The following is a 23,688-nucleotide window of genomic DNA, read 5'->3' as shown; positions in this document are numbered from 1 at the left end:
AGTTGGGGTAATTTCTATAACATCATCGGAATTCTCGTCGGAATCCGATTCATCGGAGAATTGGTAATCCTCCCAATATTTTGCTTCCTTGGCGGAAACACCATTGACCATAATTAACCTTGGTCGGTTGGTTGAGGATTTTCTTTTACTTAACCGTTTTATTATTTCCCCCACCGGTTCTATTTCTTCATCCGGTTCCGATTCTTCTTCCGGTTCCGATTCTTCTTCCGGTTCCGACTCTTCTTCCGGTTCCTCTTCGGGAACTTGTGAATCAGTCCACGAATCATTCCAATTTATATTTGACTCTTCATTATTATTAGGTGAGTCAATGGGACTTGTTCTAGAGGTAGACATCTATCACATAATATCAAACGCGTTAAGAGATTAATATATCACATAATATTCACATGTTAAAAATATATAGTTTCCAACAAAATTTGTTAAGCAATCATTTTTCAAGTAAACACGGTCGAAGTCCAGACTCACTAATGCATCCTAACAAACCCGATAAGACACACTAATGCAAAATTCTGGTTCTCTAAGACCAACGCTCGGATACCAACTGAAATGTCCCGTTCTTATTGATTAAAAACGTTCCATATTAATTGATTTCGTTGCGAGGTTTTGACCTCTATATGAGACGTTTTTCAAAGACTGCATTCATTTTTAAAACAAACCATAACCTTTATTTCATAAATAAAGGTTTAAAAAGCTTTACGTAGATTATCAAATAATGATAATCTAAAATATCCTGTTTACACACGACCATTACATAATGGTTTACAATACAAATATGTTACATCGAAATCAGTTTCTTGAATGCAGTTTTTACACAATATCATACAAACATGGACTCCAAATCTTGTCCTTATTTTAGTATGCAACAGCGGAAGCTCTTAATATTCACCTGAGAATAAACATGCTTTAAACGTCAACAAAAATGTTGGTGAGTTATAGGTTTAACCTATATATATCAAATCGTAACAATAGACCACAAGATTTCATATTTCAATACACATCCCATACATAGAGATAAAAATCATTCATGGTGAACACCTGGTAACCGACATTAACAAGATGCATATATAAGAATATCTCCATCATTCCGGGACACCCTTCGGATATGATATAAATTTCGAAGTACTAAAACATCCGGTACTTTGGATGGGGTTTGTTAGGCCCAATAGATCTATCTTTAGGATTCGCGTCAATTAGGGTGTCTGTTCCCTAATTCTTAGATTACCAGACTTAATAAAAAGGGGCATATTCGATTTCGATAATTCAACCATAGAATGTAGTTTCACGTACTTGTGTCTATTTTGTAAATCATTTATAAAACCTGCATGTATTCTCATCCCAAAAATATTAGATTTTAAAAGTGGGACTATAACTCACTTTCACAGATTTTTACTTCGTCGGGAAGTAAGACTTGGCCACTGGTTGATTCACGAACCTATAACAATATATACATATATATCAAAGTATGTTCAAAATATATTTACAACACTTTTAATATATTTTGATGTTTTAAGTTTATTAAGTCAGCTGTCCTCGTTAGTAACCTACAACTAGTTGTCCACAGTTAGATGTACAGAAATAAATCGATAAATATTATCTTGAATCAATCCACGACCCAGTGTATACGTATCTCAGTATTGATCACAACTCAAACTATATATATTTTGGAATCAACCTCAACCCTGTATAGCTAACTCCAACATTCACATATAGAGTGTCTATGGTTGTTCCGAAATATATATAGATGTGTCGACATGATAGGTCGAAACATTGTATACGTGTCTATGGTATCTCAAGATTACATAATATACAATACAAGTTGATTAAGTTATGCTTGGAATAGATTTGTTACCAATTTTCACGTAGCTAAAATGAGAAAAATTATCCAATCTTGTTTTACCCATAACTTCTTCATTTTAAATCCGTTTTGAGTGAATCAAATTGCTATGGTTTCATATTGAACTCTATTTTATGAATCTAAACAGAAAAAGTATAGGTTTATAGTCGGAAAAATAAGTTACAAGTCATTTTTGTAAAGGTAGTCATTTCAGTCGAAAGAACGACGTCTAGATGACCATTTTAGAAAACATACTTCCACTTTGAGTTTAACCATAATTTTTGGATATAATTTCATGTTTATAATAAAAATCATTTTCTCAGAATAACAACTTTTAAATCAAAGTTTATCATAGTTTTTAATTAACTAACCCAAAACAGCCCGCGGTGTTACTACGACGGCGTAAATCCGGTTTTACGGTGTTTTTCGTGTCTCCAGGTTTTAAATCATTAAGTTAGCATATCATATAGATATAGAACATGTGTTTAGTTGATTTTAAAAGTCAAGTTAAAAGGATTAACTTTTGTTTGCGAACAAGTTTAGAATTAACTAAACTATGTTCTAGTGATTACAAGTTTAAAACTTCGAATAAGATAGCTTTATATGTATGAATCGAATGATGTTATGAACATCATTACTACCTTAAGTTCCTTGGATAAACCTACTGGAAAAGAGAAAAATAGATCTAGCTTCAACGGATCCTTGGATGGCTCGAAGTTCTTGAAGCAGAATCATGACACGAAAACAAGTTCAAGTAAGATCATCACTTGAAATAAGATTGTTATAGTTATAGAAATTGAACCAAAGTTTGAATATGATTATTACCTTGTATTAGAATGATAACCTACTGTAAGAAACAAAGATTTCTTGAGGTTGGATGATCACCTTACAAGATTGGAAGTGAGCTAGCAAACTTGAAAGTATTCTTGATTTTATGAAACTAGAACTTTTGGAATTTATGAAGAACACTTAGAACTTGAAGATAGAACTTGAGAGAGATCAATTAGATGAAGAAAATTGAAGAATGAAAGTGTTTGTAGGTGTTTTTGGTCGTTGGTGTATGGATTAGATATAAAGGATATGTAATTTTGTTTTCATGTAAATAAGTCATGAATGATTACTCATATTTTTGTAATTTTATGAGATATTTCATGCTAGTTGCCAAATGATGGTTCCCACATGTGTTAGGTGACTCACATGGGCTGCTAAGAGCTGATCATTGGAGTGTATATACCAATAGTACATACATCTAAAAGTTGTGTATTGTACGTGTACGAATACGGGTGCATACGAGTAGAATTGTTGATGAAACTGAACGAGGATGTAATTGTAAGCATTTTTGTTAAGTAGAAGTATTTTGATAAGTGTATTGAAGTCTTTCAAAAGTGTATAAATACATATTAAAACACTACATGTATATACATTTTAACTGAGTCGTTAAGTCATCGTTAGTCGTTACATGTAAGTGTTGTTTTGAAACCTTTAGGTTAACGATCTTGTTAAATGTTGTTAACCCAATGTTTATAATATCAAATGATATTTTAAATTATTATATTATTATGATATTATCATGTATGAATATCTCTTAATATGATATATATACATTAAATGTCTTTACAACGATAATCGTTACATATATGTCTCGTTTAAAAATCATTAAGTTAGTAGTCTTGTTTTTACATATGTAGTTCATTGTTAATATACTTAATGATATGTTAACTTATCGTAGTATCATGTTAACTATATATATATCCATATATATGTCATCATATAGTTTTTACAAGTTTTAACGTTCGTGAATCACCGGTCAACTTGGGTGGTCAATTGTCTATATGAAACCTATTTCAATTAATCAAGTCTTAACAAGTTTGATTGCTTAACATGTTGGAAACATTTAATCATGTAAATATCAATCTCAATTAATATATATAAACATGGAAAAGTTCGGGTCACTACAGAAGAAAGAATTAAAGAACAAACTGCTGAAGAGGCCAATGTGAAGCAAGTCAAAAAAAAGTGGGAGGAAAACGGTGATACGAATCACCAATACAACAACAACAGCAATTACAACAATAATCACAACAATTATCCCAACAATCGCAACATCAATCGCAACTACAACAAACGGCCCAACAACAACAACAACAACAACAACAACAACAACAACAACAATAGCAACTACAACAATCATCCCAACAACAATAATAACCGCAACAACAACAACAACAATTAGAAGCAGCTATGCCAAAGGTGTGAAAAGTATCACTCGGGGTTCTGCACCAAATTTTGCAACAAGTGTAAAAGAAATTGTCATAGCGCGGCGAAGTGTGAGGTCTACGGACCAGGGGTTAATAGAACGAAAGGAACAAATGGTGTCGGAACGAGTAATGGCGGAGCAAGTAGTGTCAGAGCAAGTTATGCCAATGTAGTTTGTTATAAATGTGGAAAATCGGGACACATTATTAGAAATTGCCCGAACCAGGAGAACACGAATGGACAAGGCCGCGGAAGAGTTTTCAATATTAATGCGACAGAGGCACAGGAAGACCCGAAGCTTGTTACGGGTACGTTTCTTATTGACAATAAATCTGCTTACGTTTTATTTGATTCGGGTGCGGATAGAAGCTATATGAGTAGAGATTTTTGTGCTAAATTAAGTTGTCCATTGACGCCTTTGGATAGTAAATTTTTACTCGAATTAGCAAATGGTAAATTAATTTCAGCAGATAATATATGTCGGAATCGAGAAATTAAACTGGTTAGCGAAACATTTAAGATTGATTTGATACCAGTAGAGTTAGGGAGTTTTGATGTGATAATCGGTATGGACTGGTTGAAAGAAGTGAAAGCAGAGATCGTTTGTTACAAAAATGCAATTCGCATTATACGAGAAAAAGGAAAACCCTTAATGGTGTACGGAGAAAAGGGCAACACGAAGCTACATCTTATTAGTAATTTGAAGGCACAAAAACTAATAAGAAAAGGTTGCTATGCTATTCTAGCACACGTCGAGAAAGTACAAACTAAAGAAAAGAGCATCAATGATGTTCCCATTGCAAAAGAATTTCCCGATGTATTTCTGAAAGAATTACCGGGATTACCCCCACATCCATCCGTTGAATTTCAAATAGATCTTGTACCAGGAGCTGCACCAATAGCTCGTGCTCCTTACAGACTCGCACCCAGCGAGATGAAAGAACTGCAAAGCCAATTACAAGAACTTTTAGAGCGTGGTTTCATTCGACCAAACACATCACCGTGGGGAGCTCCTGTTTTGTTTGTCAAGAAGAAAGATGGTACATTCAGGTTGTGTATCGACTACCGAGGGTTGGACAAACTTACCATCAAGAACCGCTTCCCACTACCGAGAATCGACGACTTATTTGATCAACTACAAGGCTCGTCTGTTTATTCAAAGATTGATTTACGTTCCGGGTATCATCAAATGCGGGTGAAAGAAGATGATATTCCAAAGACTGCTTTCAGAACACGTTACGGTCATTACGAGTTTATGGTCATGCCGTTTGGTTTAACTAATGCACCAGCTGTGTTCATGGACCTTATGAACCGAGTGTGTGGACCATACCTTGACAAGTTTGTCATTGTTTTCATTGATGACATAATTATTTACTCAAAGAATGACCAAGAACACGGTGAACATTTGAGAAAGGTGTTAGAAGTATTGAGGAAGGAAGAATTGTACGTTAAGTTTTCAAAGTGTGCATTTTGGTTGGAAAAAGTTCAATTCCTCGGTCACATAGTGAACAAAGAAGGTATTAAGGTAGATCCGGCAAAGATAGAAACTGTTGAAAAGTGGGAAACCTCGAAAACTCCGAAACACATACGCCAGTTTTTAGGACTAGCTGGTTACTACAGAAGGTTCATCCAAGACTTTTCCAGAATAGCAAAACCCTTGACTGCATTAACGCATAAAGGGAAGAAATTTGAATGGAATGATGAACAAGAGAAAGCGTTTCAGTTATTGAAGAAAAAGCTAACTACGGCACCTATATTGTCATTGCCTGAAGGGAATGATGATTTTATGATTTATTGTGACGCATCAAAGCAAGGTCTCGGTTGTGTATTAATGCAACGAACGAAGGTGATTGCTTATGCGTCTAGACAATTGAAGATTCACGAACAAAATTATACGACGCATGATTTGGAATTAGGCACGGTTGTTTTTACATTAAAGACTTAGAGGCACTACTTATATGGGGTCAAAAGTATTATATATACCGACCACAAAAGTCTTCAACACATATTTAATCAGAAACAACTGAATATGAGGCAGCGTAGGTGGATTGAATTATTGAATGATTATGACTTTGAGATTCGTTACCACCCGGGGAAGGCAAATGTGGTAGCCGATGCCTTGAGCAGGAAGGACAGAGAACCCATTCGAGTAAAATCTATGAATATAATGATTCATAATAACCTTACTACTCAAATAAAGGAGGCGCAACAAGGAGTTTTAAAAGAGGGAAATTTAAAGGATGAAATACCCAAAGGATCGGAGAAGCATCTTAATATTCGGGAAGACGGAACCCGGTATATGGCTGAAAGGATTTGGGTACCAAAATTTGGAGATATGAGAGAAATGGTACTTAGAGAAGCTCATAAAACCAGATACTCAATACATCCTGGAACGGGGAAGATGTACAAGGATCTCAAGAAACATTTTTGGTGGCCGGGTATGAAAGCCGATGTTGCTAAATACGTAGGAGAATGTTTGACGTGTTCTAAGGTCAAAGCAGAGCATCAGAAACCATCAGGTCTACTTCAACAACCCGAAATCCCGAAATGGAAATGGGAAAACATTACCATGGATTTCATCACTAAATTGCCAAGGACTGCAAGTGGTTTTGATACTATTTGGGTAATAGTTGATCGTCTCACCAAATCAGCACACTTCCTGCCAATAAGAGAAGATGAAAAGATGGATAAGTTAGCACGACTGTATTTGAAGAAAGTCGTCTCCAAACATGGAATACCAATCTCTATTATCTCTGATAGGGATGGCAGATTTATTTCAAGATTCTGGCAGACATTACAGCAAGCATTAGGAACTCGTCTAGACATGAGTACTGCCTATCATCCACAAACTGATGGGCAGAGCGAAAGGACGATACAAACGCTTGAAGACATGCTACGAGCATGTGTTATTGATTTCGGAAACAGTTGGGATCGACATCTACCGTTAACAGAATTTTCCTACAACAACAGCTACCATTCAAGCATTGAGATGGCGCCGTTTGAAGCACTTTATGGTAGAAAGTGCAGGTCTCCGATTTGTTGGAGTGAAGTGGGGGATAGACAGATTACGGGTCCGAAGATTATACAAGAAACTACCGAGAAGATCATCCAAATTCAACAACGGTTGAAAACCGCCCAAAGTCGACAAAAGAGCTACGCTGACATTAAAAGAAAAGATATAGAATTTGAAATTGGAGAGATGGTCATGCTTAAAGTTGCACCTTGGAAAGGCGTTGTTCGATTTGGTAAACGAGGGAAATTAAATCCAAGGTATATTGGACCATTCAAGATTATTGATCGTGTCGGACCAGTAGCTTACCGACTTGAGTTACCTCAACAACTCACGGCTGTACATAACACTTTCCACGTCTCGAATTTGAAGAAATGTTTTGCTAAAGAAGATCTCACTATTCCGTTAGATGAAATCCAAATCAATGAAAAACTTCAATTCATCGAAGAACCCGTCGAAATAATGGATCGTGAGGTTAAAAGACTTAAGCCAAACAAGATACCAATTGTTAAGGTTTGATGGAATGCTCGTAGAGGACCCGAGTTCACCTGGGAGCATGAAGATCAGATGAAGAAGAAATACCCGCATCTATTTCCAGAAGATTCGTCAACACCTTCAACAGCTTAAAATTTCGGGACGAAATTTATTTAACGGGTAGGTACTGTAGTGACCCGAACTTTTCCATGTTTATATATATTAATTGAGATTGATATTTACATGATTAAATGTTTCCAACATGTTAAGCAATCAAACTTGTTAAGACTTGATTAATTGAAATATGTTTCATATAGACAATTGACCACCCAAGTTGACCGGTGATTCACGAACGTTAAAACTTGTAAAAACTATATTGATAAGGCTAAAAAGGAACATATATTTCATAGCAATATCCCTCCTAAATAATAGGTTTTCATATGTAATTGTATTATATTTTCATTGTAATTGTTTAAATAAATAAGTGCGAAGACAAAAGGCGAAAACGAAGATTTGAAGACGCAAACGTCCAAAAAGCTCAAATGTACAAGATACAATCCAAGTGGTTCAAATTATTGATGAGAAACGTCTAAAAATGACAAGAGTACAAGTTACAAAACGTAAAGTACAAGATATTAAATTGTACGCAAGGACGTTCGAAAATTCGGAACCGAGACATGAACCAACTTTCAACGATCGACGCAACGGAGCTAAAATTACAAGTTAACTATGCTCAAGAATATAATATAATATTTAAATAATTCATAATAAGAATAATAATAAATAATAAAAAGTTGTTAATTGAGCATAGTTAAGGGGTCATAAGTGAAAATTTCAAATCACCAATTGTCTATAAAATGAAATTCACGGTGTAATGAAAAGAACACCTTTCTTCATATTTCTTTCTCTCTTCTTTAATATGTAATATATATTTATATTATAATTTTAATATAAGTTAATTTTAATAATAAAGTTATGGTTTAGTTGGGTTATTGTAAGAAATGTTTTACGGGTTTTAAGTCGAAATTCTGTCCGTGCAACGCTACGCGATTAATTACCACTGTAAGCTATGTTCTTCCTTTTTAATTTAATGTCTCGTAACTAAGTTATTATTATGCTTATTTGAGCCGAAGTAATCGTGATGTTAGGCTAAAATATTAAGATGGGGTTATTGAACTTTGGACCATAATTAAGGTTTGGGCAAAAGACCGACACTTGTGGAAATTGGACTATTGACTATTAATAGATGGGGGGTATTGTCTAATTGAGTGACAACTCATTGGAGTCTGTCGAACCTATCTTCAAATTAATTATCCTAATAATTAATAATGATTATGGTTGTCCTATTTAGTGACGTTCATATGGAATCTATTATAATCATTTAATTAATTATTCGGGTTGGGTAATTGATTATTCAAACTGATCAAGTGGGTAAATTAATATTCATATCTAATCAAAACAGGGTTAGATTACATACAGTGATAACTGGTGTAATTGTTGACAGAAGTGATAACTGCGTCACAGTTTAAATCCTTAATTAGTTGGAATATTTGACTTCGGGTATAAGGGTAATTTGACGAGGACACTCGCACTTTATATTTATGACCGATGGACTATTATGGATAAAAACCAGATAGGTATCAAATAAACCATGACAAATAACAATTAACCCGAGTAACAATTAATTAAAATCAAAACGTTAAACATCATGATTACGGAAGTTTAAATAAGCATAATCCTTTTATTTCATATTCTATCGCAATTTTATTTATTGTTATTTTATTTATCGTCATTTATATATTTTACGCACTTTAATTATTGTCATTTATCTTTACGCTTAAAAATATAAAATCGACAAACCGGTCATTAAACGGTAAAAAAACCCCTTTTATAATAATATTACTACTTATATATATATATATTTATATAAATATAGTTTTATAAAAATATAGTACGTAATCACTAGCTCCCTGTGGAACGAACCGGACTTACTAAAAACTACACTACTCTACGATTAGGTACACTGCCTATAATGTTGTAGCAAGGTTTAGGTATATCCCATCCGTAAATTAATAAAACTTGTGTCATATTTTGTAGTATTTTGTATTAAAAATAATACTATTTCGTACCCTCACGCTACATCATCAAGTTTTTGGCGCCGCTGCCGGGGACGCTAAAACGCTATATTTTTAATTTATATCTGTAAAAATATAGTTATAAAAAAGTAATTTCGGGGACACTTTTTGTGTTTTCACGGGGTATTTAAGTTTTTTTTTTAGTTTTTGATTGATTAAAGATATTAATTTAAATATATTAATTTAATAAATATAATAATATAATAATATTGAAATAAAATATAATAATATAATAATATTTTAGAATCAAATTTGATACGTAAAAGTTTTAAAAGTTTTAAAAAGTCGTATTTATTAAATATTTCAGGGGTATATTATGTAACTTATAATTAATAATTTCTATAATGTCGCTTTCATGTGAATAGTAAATTAATTAATTTCTTTCCTTTACTATTTTGAATAGTAAAAAGTTTTAAAAAGTCGTATTTATTAAATATTTCAGGGGTATATTATGTAACTTGCAATTAATAATTTCTATCATGTCGCTTTCATGTGAATAGTAAATTAATTAATTTCTTTTCATTTACTATTCATGAATAGTAAATGAGTTAAAAAAAAGTTTTAAAAAAATAATAATAATAAAAAAATTATTAATTCCTTTAAAAAAATTGTTTAAAAAAATCATTTTTTTTTAAAATTCGTTTAAAAAAAATTGTAAAAAAAATCGTTTTTTTTAAAGAAAATTTTTTTTAAAAAAAAAAGTTTTAAAAAAATATATATAAAAAAAAATTTTAAAAAAAAAAATTTAAAATCCTTAAAAAACGAAATATATATAAAAAAAATTAAAAAAAAAGTTTTTTTTTTATTACCTTTAGATTTTTAGACTCTAGTTACAATTTTTAGTATTAAGTTTAGTTTTGCCATAGTTATTTTTATTTCTAGAATTTTTAGGTTTGCCGTAAAATCCCTTAAGTGCTTATTCCTTAGACTAAGATTTATGTGCTTTAGAATTTTGCGACGCCATTTTTCGCGCTACTTTCTTATTTTTATTTTTCGACGCCTATTTTTTGACCTTTTATTTTTCGACCTTTTTCGACGCTTTTTTTTTTCTTTCTTATTTCTCGCTATTCTAGTTTTAGGATAAGATTTTTATTCTACTTCTTATCTAAATTTCTTAAAATTACGAAAATTTATTTTAAGTGGTTAAATTGATAGACATCAAAATTTTCTGGTTCGTAGTAATAGTTGGATTTGTACGTGGACCGGGTTATTGGAGCCAAACAGTACTCAATTATATTGAGACCAAACGAATCCTGCCCCTCTGCTGCATCTTTTGGCTATTCGAAACGTGGGCAAAATTAGAAAAGTCTATTAATTGGATAACTTATATAATTTTTCTTTCCTTTTAAAAACTAATAGGATATTCAGTGAATGCACCGAGTAAAACGTTCACCACCTTTCATACGTTCACCACCTATAACTCGATCAAGACATCTAGCCAATATTGTCGCCGTTGATTTTTCTTTAGAATCATCATCTAGTCGACCAAGAACTCCAACTCAAATTTCCGATAATCCATCTTTTGAACCCAACCTCACAATTGAGAATCCGGAGAATATTCAGGGACAATTCCAAGATCCAGAACCACTAATCATTCCTCCTGAACCACAAACCATTAAATCAGAATCTTCTAGTGATTCGTATTCAACAAATTCAATTATGAAAAATCTGGAACCTCTAAGTATGGAAGACCGAATGAGAGCCACACGCACGGGCCAAGGTCACGCCATTATTAAGCCAGACATTAATGCGCCAGATTATGAAATCAAAGGACAAATCCTACACATGGTAACAAAACAGTGCCAATATAGTGGTGCGCCGAAGGAAGATCCAAACGAACATCTTCGTACGTTTAATAGGATCTGTACACTATTCAAAATCCGAGAAGTTGAGGATGAACAGATCTATCTCATGTTGTTTCCCTGGACTTTAAAGGGAGAAGCCAAAGATTGGTTAGAATCGTTACCTGAAGGGGCGATTGACACATGGGATGTTTTAGTTGAGAAATTTCTTAAAAGATTCTTTCCGGCATCTAAAGTCGTGAGACTTCAAGGAGAAATTGTTACGTTCACACAAAAGTCAAATGAAACTCTATATGAGGCGTGGACAAGATTCGGAAGGATGTTGAGAGGATGTCCTCAACACGGATTAGATACTTTTCAAATAGTGCAAATCTTCTATAAAGGCGTAAACATCGCTACACGAAAAGATATCGACACAGCAGCTGGTGGTTCTATTATGAAGAAAACCGAAACTGATGCTTACAAAATTATTGATAACACAGCCTCCCACTCTCATGAGTGGCACCAAGAGAAAGATATATATCGTTCATCTAAAGCGGCTAGAGCCGATTCTAGCCATAACTTTGATTCCGTTTCCGCAAAAATAGATGCTTTCGAGAGACGAATGGAAAAGATGAATAAAGATATTCACGCAATACGAATCAGTTGTGAGCAATGTGGTGGACCACACTTAATGAAAGACTGTCACATTGAACAAACGATGGAACAACGTGAGAATGTTGTCTACATGAACCAAAGGCTGGAAAATAGTTATCAGAATAATTATCAACCGCCAAGGCCAAACTTCAATCGAAATCAAAACATTCTTTACAATCCAAAAGGACCCGACAATAACTCGTATAACCAACAAGGTACGAATAACCAACCAACTCAAAACAACACTTTCAATCAACAAAGACCTGGCTTATATAAACCACCACAACAAACCGACGAGAAGAAGTCAAATCTGGAAGAAGTGGTATTTAAGCTAGTTGAATCTCAAACACAAGTTATTGAAACTCAAACTCAAACGAATGAGAGGTTTGATCAGTCATTTAGAACTCAACAAGCTTTTATTTTGAATCTAGAAAAACAAGTAGGTACTCTTGTTAGATTGATGAGTGAAAGGAAACAAGGAAAGCTACCGAGTAATACTGAAGTAAATCCTCGGAATGAAAATGTTAATATGGTTTCAACAAATTCTGAAAAACCAGCATCAGAAGATGGGGAGGTTTTAGATGTAAGTAACAATGAAGAAGTTACACCACCACCACCACCCGAGTATGTAAAGCCAGTGGTGGCACCATACAGACCACCCATCCCGTTTCCAAGAAAAGGAGTTGAGTATGAGCAAGTAATAGGTAATAAAGTTTGTGATACCTCTGGAAAGAAGAAGAAGAAGAATAAAAAAGTGCAAGAAACAAAAATAGTAGAAGTAAACCCGGTGAAGACAGTTCCACCAAATCCTCCACCTAGGGTAGGTGATCCGGGTGAATTTATTGTTCCTTGTCTACTTAGTGACTGTGTCATGTATGATGCACTAGCAGATTTAGGTTCAAGTGTGAGTGTTATGCCTCTTTCATTATATAAGAGATTAGGTGTAGGTGAGTTACCTCCAACGGATATGAGTGTTCGACTCCTTGATCAAACCATTAAGCACCCAGTTGGAATTGCTGACAACCTACCCGTTCAAGTAGGTAATTTAACCTTTCTAGTCAAATTCATTGTCATTGACATAGAAGAGGACTCAAACGTTCCTCTAATTTTAGGTCGACCATTCTTAGCGTCCACCGGGGCGTTATTTGATGTAAGAAATGGTAGAATGACACTTAGTAATGATGAGAAATCGATCACCTTTATGATTCGAAAGTCTAAATATCCACAAACCAAAACCGTTGAACCGAAAAAAACGATTGGTAAGAACCATGTTGTTTTACCAACTCCAACGGTAATGCTTAACAATAATAGAATGCCTAAGTGTGGGGAAAATGAAGTAACACCTAATGATGACTTGATAATAAAGAACCCCATAGTTGATACGAAATTAAATGACCCCGTTATTAACAGTTCAATGAAGAAACTTTTTAAACGGGTTATTGATGCTAAAAGTAAGGGGAACTTTAAGTTATATAACCGGTTAGTATCCAATCTGTCGCCTAAAGAAAAGGCGAAGCTAGTTGAATTTGTGGATATTACGGAAAAAGCTGGTCACTGGCTTAAAGCAAAAGTCACAGATATGCAAGTTGATTATGGTCCAAGAGAAATTGACGATGAAGTTAATCACAATTTCGACACCACATCTACCTAAGTGTGGGGAGATTCAAGTGTTCTAAAAAGAAAATGCTCTCTAGAGTTAGTTGTTCTGTTCTCGTGTAGTTCCGAGAATAGAATCCGATTGGTCTTTTCCACTAGCAGACACTAAAGAACTAGTTTTCTCCCCCCATTCTGATTTTTTTTTATTTTGTAGGTTTTATATGAAATTAATATGCTTTTTAAATTTAAGTTTTGTGTGAATTTAAAAACAAAATTTACTTTATTTCATTAAGTAAAAAAATGATTTCTAAAATTCGTCGTGAGTTGAAGATTAGGTAGTTGAACCGAAATTACTTTAACCGAGGGCGGGACGAGAAATTTTTTTATCATTATTTTTAATTTAATTGATTTAAAGTATGCCAAAAAAATATTAGATTTTATAATTTTTTGAATGTGGGGTAATATACCCAACTTCAAAATTATGTATGTTTGTATTTTATGTTATATACAAAACAAGGTAAAACAACGCACTTTCAAAGACTGTCATTAAGTTCAGAAAAAGGTACTAATTTTGACGACAAGAAACAAAATATCAAATGTGAAATAACAACAATATGTTTGCAAACTCGGTATTTTTAATCATTTTTCTACACTAATCACCCTCATGAATTTAAATTTTTACTGATTTCTTGCAAATGAGGGCATTGCAAGATCTCAAGTGTGGGGAAGGGTTATAAATTCTTTCGGGTTTACACTTGTTTTAATTGCCAAATTTTGTGAAAATTTGAAAAAAACACTTGTTTTAATTGCCAAATTTTGTGAAAATTTGAAAAAATTTCAACTAAATGAATTCAAAATCATGTTTATACATATTTATGAACGATAAAACTAGGTGTTAATGCCAAAATTATTGTTACCTCGAGGACATAAATTGAGAAACAACCCAAAACGCTTGAATTCATTTAAAATGGGATAGAAGAGAATAAAAAGGCAAAGAAAAGAATAAATAAAAGCTAAGTGTGGGGAGAATGTACCAAGTTATTCAATTAAAAACTATCTATCACATTTTTGTATAAGAATTATTGCAGGTACTTTTGCTTTGGACGATACTAATCAGTTTTACCCGGTTTACTGTAATATATTTTAAAGAAAAATGGATCTACACGATGAATCAATTCCATCATTAAAAGGAAGTAAAGTCTTCCGAAAAAGACACGCGCTTCTTGATTTAGGTCAAGAAGTTGTCGTCCAGACCAGCTGTAGGTTGACGAAAAATCTAGAAAAGTCATCACTAAAATCAGCAGGAAATCCATGAACCTCAGCATCAAACAGGGTCGCCAAGTGGTCAGATTTATCCTAACCATGAGAAGGATTTATCTCGTACAATGGGGGACAACGTGCAAATTAGCTTGATAAGACTAATGAATCAAATTCCCGGAAAGGATAATCTCCTTAAAGATCAAAAATCAGCTTTTAAGACTGATATTACTCAATCCTTGAGATTGACCTTAAAGATTGAGAATTCAAACTCATGGAATTCGATGATATCTAAACTCGAGCTTGAACGAGAAAATATTTTGATCAAAATACAAACCGATTTGTTTTCTGAAAACCTATTTTTAATGCGTTCATTACCATTGAACGTAAAATCCTGAGAATTCATTGGAATTCATTAGGTCACCTGAACCAAATCGGGTGTCAACCGTAAGAACGGTGGTTGCATAGCATGGTCGGAGACAGGACCTTGTGCCAAACCAATATATTATAAGGGTGAGCTTTACTATTGCTCCTACAAAGGATAGTAAAAGCATCCGACACGTTTTTGGACCATAATTAAAAGCATGTCACGGGACATTGCCTTAACAGTTTCTTGTTCATCGCTTTTCTTTACAACCGGACGGTAGTTTGCCGAAAGGTAATATACGGGACAAGTAAACTGGACGTGTTGCTTTCCTAATACAAGGTTAGCAAGTGGGTAACACAAAACCACAAGTGTTGAGCTAAAATTTTCAAATCTGAAACCCACACAACCCACAAAAATATTTTGCAAACACCGGTGAAGGGTTATTCCGGAAAACTTATCTAGGGTAAAAGCTAGATTAAATTTTCAAAAAAGATCAAATGTTTTCATAAAGATCCAATTTCCTTAAGGATCTACATTTTCATAGTCATGTGGGACTGTAAACCACCTTTCAAATGTGCACTTTGCTTTGAAAACCGAAAGTAAATCGGCTATTTGATTGCAAGTGTCGTTGACCTAAACCCGAGGCAACTGTGGATGACACACCCACCTTTAACCATGGTTCTATCGTTACTATCATTGTTTATACCACCATATCAAAATCACTGATGTACAAAGTGTGATGAATAAAAAAGTGATTCATGTATGTTTTTATTTCAAGTTTTGTATTGCTTGAGGACAAGCAACGCTCAAGTGTGGGGATATTTGATAAGGCTAAAAAGGAACATATATTTCATAGCAATATCCCTCCTAAATAATAGGTTTTCATATGTAATTGTATTATATTTTCATTGTAATTGTTTAAATAAATAAGTGCGAAGACAAAAGGCGAAAACGAAGATTTGAAGACGCAAACGTCCAAAAAGCTCAAATGTACAAGATACAATCCAAGTGGTTCAAATTATTGATGAGAAACGTCTAAAAATGACAAGAGTACAAGTTACAAAACGTAAAGTACAAGATATTAAATTGTACGCAAGGACGTTCGAAAATTCGGAACCGAGACATGAACCAACTTTCAACGCTCGACGCAACGGAGCTAAAATTACAAGTTAACTATGCTCAAGAATATAATATAATATTTAAATAATTCATAATAAGAATAATAATAAATAATAAAAAGTTGTTAATTGAGCATAGTTAAGGGGTCATAAGTGAAAATTTCAAATCACCATTTGTCTATAAAATGAAATTCACGGTGTAATGAAAAGAACACATTTCTTCATATTTCTTTCTCTCTTCTTTAATATGTAATATATATTTATATTATAATTTTAATATAAGTTAATTTTAATAATAAAGTTATGGTTTAGTTGGGTTATTGTAAGAAATGTTTTACGGGTTTTAAGTCGAAATTCTGTCCGTGCAACGCTACGCGATTAATCACCACTGTAAGCTATGTTCTTCTTTTTTAATTTAATGTCTCGTAACTAAGTTATTATTATGCTTATTTGAGCCGAAGTAATCGTGATGTTAGGCTAAAATATTAAGATGGGGTTATTGAACTTTGGACCATAATTAAGGTTTGGGCAAAAGACCGACACTTGTGGAAATTGGACTATTGACTATTAATAGATGGGGGGTATTTTCTAATTGAGTGACAACTCATTGGAGTCTGTCGAACCTATCTTCAAATTAATTATCCTAATAATTAATAATGATTATGGTTGTCCTATTTAGTGACGTTCATATGGAATCTATTATAATCATTTAATTAATTATTCGGGTTGGGTAATTGATTATTCAAACTGATCAAGTGGGTAAATTAATATTCATATCTAATCAAAACAGGGGTAGATTACATACAGTGATAACTGGTGTAATTGTTGACAGAAGTGATAACTGCGTCACAGTTTAAATCCTTAATTAGTTGGAATATTTGACTTCGGGTATAAGGGTAATTTGACGAGGACACTCGCACTTTATATTTATGACCGATGGACTATTATGGATAAAAACCAGATAGGTATCAAATAAACCATGACAAATGACAATGAACCCGAGTAACAATTAATTAAAATCAAAACGTTAAACATCATGATTACGGAAGTTTAAATAAGCATAATCCTTTTATTTCATATTCTATCGCAATTTTATTTATTGTTATTTTATTTATCGTCATTTATATATTTTATGCACTTTAATTATTGTCATTTATCTTTACGCTTAAAAATATAAAATCGACAAACCGGTCATTAAACGGTAAAAAACCCCCTTTTATAATAATATTAATACTTATATATATATATATATATATATATATATATATATATATATATATATATATATATATAAATATAGTTTTATAAAAATATAGTACGTAATCACTAGCTCCCTGTGGAACGAACCGGACTTACTAAAAACTACACTACTCTACGATTAGGTACACTGCCTATAATGTTGTAGCAAGGTTTAGGTATATCCCATCCGTAAATTAATAAAACTTGTGTCATATTTTGTAGTATTTTGTATTAAAAATAATACTATTTCGTACCCTCACGCTACATCATCATATATGATGACATATATATGGATATATATATAGTTACCATGATACTATGATAAGTAAACATATCATTAAGTATATTAACAATGAACTACATATGTAAAAACAAGACTACTAACTTAATGATTTTTAAACGAGACATATATGTAACGATTATCGTTGTAAAGACATTTAATGTATATATATCATATTAAGAGATATTTATACATGATAGTATCATGATAATATAATAATTTAAAATCTCATTTGATATTATAAATATTGGGTTAACAACATTTAACAAGATCGTTAACCTAAAGGTTTCAAAACAACACTTACATGTAACGACTAACGATGACTTAACGACTCAGTTAAAATGTATATAAATGTAGTGTTTTAATATGTATTTATTCACTTTTGAAAGGCTTCAATACACTTATCAAAATACTTCTACTTAACAAAAATGCTTACAATTACATCCTCGTTCAGTTTCATCAACAATTCTACTCGTATGCACCCGTATTCGTACTCGTACAATACACAGCTTTTAGATGTATGTACTATTGGTATATACACTCCAATGATCAGCTCTTAGCAGCCCATGTGAGTCACCTAACACATGTGGGAACCATCATTTGGCAACTAGCATGAAATATCTCATAAAATTACAAAAATATGAGTAATCATTCATGACTTATTTACATGAAAATAAAATTACATATCCTTTATATCTAATCCATACACCAACGACCAAAAACACCTACAAACACTTTCATTCTTCAATTTTCTTCATCTAATTGATCTCTCTCAAGTTCTATCTTCAAGTTCTAAGTGTTCTTCATATATTCTACAAGTTCGAGTTACATAAAATCAAGAATACTTTCAAGTTTGCTAGCTCACTTCCAATCTTGTAAGGTGATCATCCAACCTCAAGAAATCTTTGTTCCTTACAGTAGGTTATCATTCTAATACAAGGTAATAATCATATTCAAACTTTGGTTCAATTTCTATAACTATAACAATCTTATTTCAAGTGATGATCTTACTTGAACTTGTTTTCGTGTCATGATTCTGCTTCAAGAACTTCGAGCCATCCAAGGATCCGTTGAAGCTAGATCCATTTTTATCTTTTCTAGTAGGTTTATCCAAGGAACTTAATATAGTAATGATGTTCATAACATCATTCGATTCATATATATAAAGCTATCATATTCGAAGGTTTAAACTTGTAATCACTAGAACATAGTTTAGTTAATTCTAAACTTGTTCGCAAACAAAAGTTAATCCTTCTAACTTGACTTTTAAAATCAACTAAACACATATTCTATATCTATATGATATGCTAACTTAATGATTTAAAACCTGGAAACACGAAAAACACCGTAAAATCGGATTTACGCCGTCGTAGTAACACCGCGGGCTGTTTTGGGTTAGTTAATTAAAAAATATGATAAACTTTGATTTAAAAGTTGTTATTCTGAGAAAATAATTTTTATTATGAACATGAAACTATATCCAAAAATTATGGTTAAACTCAAAGTGGAAGTATGTTTTCTAAAATGGTCATCTAGACGTCGTTCTTTCGACTGAAATGACTACCTTTACAAAAATGACTTGTAACTTATTTTTCCGACTATAAACCTATACTTTTTCTGTTTAGATTCATAAAATTAGAGTTCAATATGAAACCATAGCAATTTGATTCACTCAAAATGGATTTAAAATGAAGAAGTTATGGGTAAAACAAAATTGGATAATTTTTCTCATTTTAGCTACGTGAAAATTGGTAACAAATCTATTCCAACCATAACTTAATCAACTTGTATTGTATATTATGTAATGAGATACCATAGACACGTATACAATGTTTCGACCTATCATGTCGACACATCTATATATATTTCGGAACAACCATAGACACTCTATATGTAAATGTTGGAGTTAGCTATACAGGGTTGAGGTTGATTCCAAAATATATATAGTTTGAGTTGTGATCAATACTGAGATACGTATACACTGGGTCGTGGATTGATTCAAGATAATATTTATCGATTTATTTCTGTACATCTAACTGTGTACAACTAGTTGTAGGTTACTAACGAGGACAGCTGACTTAATAAACTTAAAACATCAAAATATACTAAAAGTGTTGTAAATATATTTTGAACATACTTTGATATATATGTATATATTGTTTAAGGTTCGTGAATCAACCAGTGGCCAAGTCTTACTTCCCGACGAAGTAAAAATCTGTGAAAGTGAGTTATAGTCCCACTTTTAAAATCTAATATTTTTGGGATGAGAATACATGCAGGTTTTATAAATGATTTACAAAATAGACACAAGTACGTGAAACTACATTCTATGGTTGAATTATCGAAATCGAATATGCCCCTTTTTATTAAGTCTGGTAATCTAAGAATTTGGGAACAGACACCCTAATTGACGCGAATCCTAAAGATAGATCTATTGGGCCTAACAAACCCCATCCAAAGTACCGGATGCTTTAGTACTTCGAAATTTATATCATATCCGAAGGGTGTCCCGGAATGATGGGGATATTCTTATATATGCATCTTGTTAATGTCGGTTACCAGGTGTTCACCATATGAATGAATTTTATCTCTATGTATGGGATGTGTATTGAAATATGAAATCTTGTAATCTATTATTATGATTTGATATATATAGGTTAAACCTATAACTCACCAACATTTTTGTTGACATTTTAAGCATGTTTATTCTCAGGTGATTATTAAGAGCTTCCGCTGTCGTATACTTAAATAAGGATGAGATTTGGAGTCCATGATTGTATGATATTGTGTAAAAACTGCATTCAAGAAACTTATTTTGTTGTAACATATTTGTATTGTAAACCATTATGTAATGGTCGTGTGTAAACATGATATTTTAGATTATCATTATTTGATAATCTACGTAAAGCTTTTTAAACCTTTATTGATGAAATAAAGGTTATGGTTTGTTTTAAAATGAATGCAGTCTTTGAAAAACGTCTCATATAGAGGTCAAAACCTCGCAACGAAATCAATTAATATGGAACATTTTTAATCAATAAGAACGGGACATTTCAGGTTAAACCTATAACTCACCAACATTTTTGTTGACGTTTAAAGCATGTTTATTCTCAGGTGATTATTAAGAGCTTCCGTTGTTGCATGCTAATTTATGGACAAGAGTTGGAGTCAGCATGCTTGTATAATATTGTTTAAAAACTGCATTCGAAGACATATATATTGTTGTGTAACATTATTGTAAACCATTAAGTAATGGTCATGTGAAAATGCTATATTTTAGATTATCATTATTTGATAATCATCGTAATATTTTAAAGGTTAGGGTTTGTTTTAAAAATCGAATGAAGTCTTTGAAAAACGTCTCATATAGAGGTCAAAACATCGCAATGAAATCAATTAATATGGAACGTTTATAATCGATATGAACGGGACATTTCAGTTGGTATCCTAGCGTTGGTCTTAGAGAACAATAAAATTGCATTAGTGTGTCTTACCGAGTTTGTTAGGATGCATTAGTGAGTCTGGACTTCGACCGTGTTTTCTTTAAAAACGATTGCTTAACACTTTTTGTTGGAAACTGTATATTATTAACATGTAAATATTATGTGATATATTAACCTCTTAATGTGTTTGATATTGTGTGATAGATGTATACCACTAGTACAAATCCCATCGACTCACCTAATAATAATGAAGAGTCGAATATACTTTGGGAAGATTCACAAATTCCCGAAGAGGAACCAGAAGAGGAGGAACCGGAAGAGGAGGAACCGGAAGAAGAGGAACCGGAAGAGGAGAAACCAGAAGAGGAGGAACCGGAAGAAGAAGAGGTTCTGGAGGAAGAAATATTGATACCTACAGTAAATCGATTAAATAAAAGAAAATCCTCAACCAACGGACCAAAGTCAATAATGGTCAATGGTGTTTCCACCGAGGAAGCTAAATATTGGGAAGATTACCAATTTTCCGATGAATCGGATCCCGATGAGGATTCCGATGATGTTATAGAAATTACCTCGACCCAATTTAATAAAGCAAAAGAAAATAATAAGGGAAAAGGTATAAAAATAGAGAAACCTGATTCCAACCCCGATGAACTTTATATGTATCGGCAACATCTGTATTTCCTAAATTGTAACAATAACTCAGGAACCTCTAAACCACCAGGTTTTTCTAAACCATTGTGGAAAATGACGGCTCGTATTAGAGGAACACCATATATCCGTAGAAAATTAGGAAAACGAACCAAGTCCGAAGAAGAAGAAACCAGTGATTCAGATTAGAGGGTTGTAATCATGTTGTGTATTATATGTATTATAGTGTGCTTGTACTTTTATGTTCTATGTAAACATTGCTTGTATTGTTTGTTAATTATCTTTTACGAATCTAATCCTTGTCTATTTTATAGTATAAAAACAAAATAGACGTTAAGGGTAGACAACCGAATATTTTAGAAGATCTACCAGAGGATATGATTGAGGAAATCTTGTCTAGAGTCGGTCAGAATTCATCAGCACATTTAGTTATGGCGAAATTAACTTGTCAAACATTTGAAAGACTTTCTAGAAATGCCTTAGTTTATAAGAGGCTTTCCTTTGATAGGTGGGGTATATCACATTGGGGAGACCGTAAGTTACGCCGTGTTTTCTTTAAAGCGTTAAATGCGGGGAACCCAAATGCAATTTTACGCTACGGGTTAAGAACCTATTTTGACTCAACATATCCCAACATAGGATTTCGTGAGTTAGAAAGAGCTTCTAACATGCAACATAAAGAAGCATGTTATACTTATGGGTTAGTGATGTTCGCTTCTTACCAAAGTGAGAAAAAGAACACCGGATTACAACTTTTAAATAAAACCTTCCCACAAGTGACGGATTCAGTAGTTGGGGTGAGAAACAAGGTTTTTAGATTATTACGGGGTTGTTGGACATTACGAAACCCTCGTCCTTTTGACGACATTACAACATGCCGCCTAGCCAATGGTCATAACAGTTACTTTCCACAAGACCAAGGATGGGAAGTCGTCTTAGTAAAACCAGAATGCATGACTTGTTTCTGGACTTTTGAATTACGTGTCTTTATTTCTTTTTCTGAACAACTTGAGTATTAACTAGAATTGCCTTTATAGCTGCCGAGTAGCAAAGTTATTATGTGCTATATTTCATTCTATATGTATAATAGCGGTATTGTGAGTTTGTAAAATATTGTATAAAATTTGAACGCGAAATTTTATTATAATCAGTTTTTTTCATATGAAATTGTAGTAGTTGAATTGTATATTAGCTACTAAGTATGAACTTAACGGGTAGGTACTACCCGAATTAAAACTATAAAATGCTAATATGAAGAAAAAGCTTTTATAAATGAGTTCATACTATGCTACAAAATACTATTGACTACTCTTAAAATTCTATATGATTAACTTAATTCTTTTGGCTATTTTTGAAGGAAATGGCACCGACTACTCGTCAGAACTTGAACATGAGCGAGGAAGACTTCCATGTTTTCCTTGCTGCGAACATAGCCGCAGTGCAGGCTGCAATGCAAAATAACAACAATAACTCTAGTTCTAGCAGTGGAACTAATTCCACAAGAAATCGTGTAGGATGCTCCTACAAAGAATTCACTTCCTGCAAACCTTTGGAATTCGATGGAACAGA

Source organism: Rutidosis leptorrhynchoides, chromosome 7, assembly GCF_046630445.1.
Source record: "Rutidosis leptorrhynchoides isolate AG116_Rl617_1_P2 chromosome 7, CSIRO_AGI_Rlap_v1, whole genome shotgun sequence".
Classification (NCBI taxonomy): Eukaryota; Viridiplantae; Streptophyta; class Magnoliopsida; order Asterales; family Asteraceae; genus Rutidosis; species Rutidosis leptorrhynchoides.
This window is presented reverse-complemented; position numbering follows the sequence as displayed.